Here is a 2,853-nt window from a genome sequence, read left to right on the forward strand (position 1 = left end):
TTTAAAGTAGAGGGTAACATGAGAAAATTGAGAAAAAGTTTATCTCATTAAAAAGTTTATTACCGAGAAAGACTAGTTGATAAGTTCTCATATACAAAAAATATTCAGGCTCTAATTCGGGTCCTTTTTACCCTAAAATTGACGTGTTTATAATGTGATTTGCCAACTAATTTTTATTAATATGACTTCTCTCAATGTTTCATGTCTTTAGTTCTCGAGTCATGTCTTCTTCACGATTTTGTTGGAGAGGAACTGAAGTTCTTTGGCTAGATGTGAAGATTGCTGTAATTAACTTCATAATATATTAAGCATAATCAAAACCCCAAACACAACATAGATATAGATAGAACAACAAAGGTACATAAATCAATATTATTGTTGACACCGCTCAAAATGCTTGCTCTCCAGGGAATATGATTTTATGCTTTAATTAAAAAGCTTTGAGAGGATTGAGGTAGCTCGTTCCTGAACTGCCTCCCACGCCATAGTCACGTGTTGCTCCTCAGTTAATGTGGCACCAATCGCACACCTAATCACAAAAGCTCCTTCAACCTTACCGTGAGTGATGCACACAATTTAATCATTATCAGTGAGTCATAAACACTTTGCCTGAACCGTTGATTAAATCCAGCAATTTACCGTTGATTTCATTCACAAGATGTTCATCATCATCGTTTATGATTTTCCCGTTGAGCTCATGATCACTAATACCGTGACGAAAGGGCTTGTTGGTGATGATCACTGATGGTGAAACCCCAAAGCAAACCAGAGAAAAATACCTTGGACAAATACCTCAAACCTCTTATCCTGCTTCACAAGGTTTGCAAAAGTTTTGGCCATTTTCACATGCTTTCTGAGGAAGTTTCTGAGGCTGTCCAGGCCATAGCTGCGAAGCACAAACCATAGTTTCAGGGACTGAAATTTCCTGCTTAATGCCATCTGCCAATCTTTGTAGTCGATCACTTGGTTTGATTCAGAAGCTTTGTTTCTCAGGTAATGAGGATTTGTTGAGAAGGAATTTGTTAAAGAAGAAGAGTCTTTCACAAGTCTAATTAGTGAAAAATCATTTATGTGCATTGAAGCTAAACGAGTTGACCCCTTCAATTCCATCAATGAAATGCCTGAACTCTGGGCAAATAAGGGCCCCACCTGCATAAGCAGCGGCCACATGGACCCGAATGCCATAATGCTTTGCCACATCACATAATGGTCCAATAGGATCAACAGCAGTAGTAGTGGTGGTTCCCACAGTGGCACAAATAAAACAAGGAACCAGTCCATTTTCCGCGTCCTTGATCATTGCACAACGGAGCGAATGTGGTGAAGAAGCAAATGAACGTGACTTGTTCCTTTTGATGACCCTGAGATTTTCTGGGTGGATTCCTGCCACATGAGCAGCTTTTTGAAAAGCACTATGAGTTTCATCTGACCCATAAACGACAAGCTTCTTTAGATTCTCCTTCCCCATATGGCGAAGCTTTTCATCTCTTGCAGCCACAAGGGTACACAAAATTGCCTCACAGGTTGTCGCTAACAAAACGCCGCCTCCAACGTTACTTGAAGAAAGAAAACTCTCTGGGAGTTTCAGAGCTTGTCCAAGTCAATCCATGACGATGCTTTCAAGTTCAGTCGCAGCAGGTGATGAAATCCAATTGAACCCGACAACACCAAACCCTGTGCTTAACATCTCGCCCATGAAACCTGAGATGCTGCTGCGGCTGGGGAAATATGCGAAGTAATTAGGACTCTGCCAATGTGTGATTCCTGGCACGATGTGGTCTTGAACATCCCGGAGTATGGTTTCAAAGGTTTCAGGTTTACTTGGAGCAGAAGATGGCAACGTTTTTCGGAGGTAACCAGGTTGGACTTGGCTCAGAACTGGGAAGTTAGCCACATTACGATAATAATCAACGAGTGAGTCAATCATCATGTAACCTTGTCTCTTGAATTCGTCTAGGTCGAGGTGATTCATGTTGATATTGCTGTGGAACTTGAATTTGCGGGCTGTAATTAAAGTATGTTAGAAGATGTGTTTCCCCCATACCACACACACACAGCATTCGCACGTCTATGTGTTTTGGAGTGGGGACACGCTGCTACTTTTTCCTGTTGCTCACATTTTTCTCGTGCCTTAAATTCATTTTGTTGTCGGCTACCAATGCTTTCAAATGTTTTATATAATTTAAACCATTTAAATTTATGGAGTATTTTAATTCGAATGTTAGAATTCAAATGTGTAAATAAATTCATAAAATTTAGCTTGAAAATTTTTTTTTGTCTCGCTCACTTATTAATTTTTCCAAATTACACTTATTAATTAATTGCATATATTAATCTATGCAATCTATGAGCGGCTCCATATAACTAATTCAAACACTACTACAAAAAGATTCAGTTTCATCTGTTTTGAAAATCAGAGAAAAAAAGCTTTAATACTTGTCTGACTTGTCCTAACTGATACGCATGGGAGCTTATACTCATCAATTTCTTGTAGCAGTCGTGTATGAGCCACTCATAATTGTCGATTTTGTTCCATACATATTTGTCTATTTTTCAGAATAGACGAATATGGGTGAATCATATTCCTTTGTTCTAAACATATGAATATGTAACTATTGTTTAAGTTTTCTCTGTCAACGTTTCTCTCTGAATAGACTAAAAAAAGTCTCTAGAATAGATGAAAAATTGACTAGTTTTTAGTAGTGAAAGAACTATTCTTAAAAAACCAGCAAACTTTTTTCCCCAAATGGTGTACCAAATTTTCTTAATTTTATACAACTTATTATTCCGTCTTTTATTATAAGATCCTTTTAACTAAATTATGCAGTTTAAGAAAACAGTTAAAATTAGTTA

The 2,853-nt window shown here is 37.7% G+C and overlaps 1 pseudogene; it reads right to left on the bottom strand.

The window, feature by feature from the left end:
- Positions 1-426: 426 nt before the first annotated feature.
- LOC114715976 (tyrosine/DOPA decarboxylase 1-like) lies at positions 427-1,972 on the bottom strand (annotated as a pseudogene).
- Between the last annotated feature and the right edge of the window lie 881 nt (positions 1,973-2,853).

The sequence above is a fragment of the Neltuma alba genome, unplaced genomic scaffold (assembly GCF_004799145.2).
Source record: "Neltuma alba isolate B1F8T4 unplaced genomic scaffold, ASM479914v2 tig00011638_pilon, whole genome shotgun sequence".
Classification (NCBI taxonomy): Eukaryota; Viridiplantae; Streptophyta; class Magnoliopsida; order Fabales; family Fabaceae; genus Neltuma; species Neltuma alba.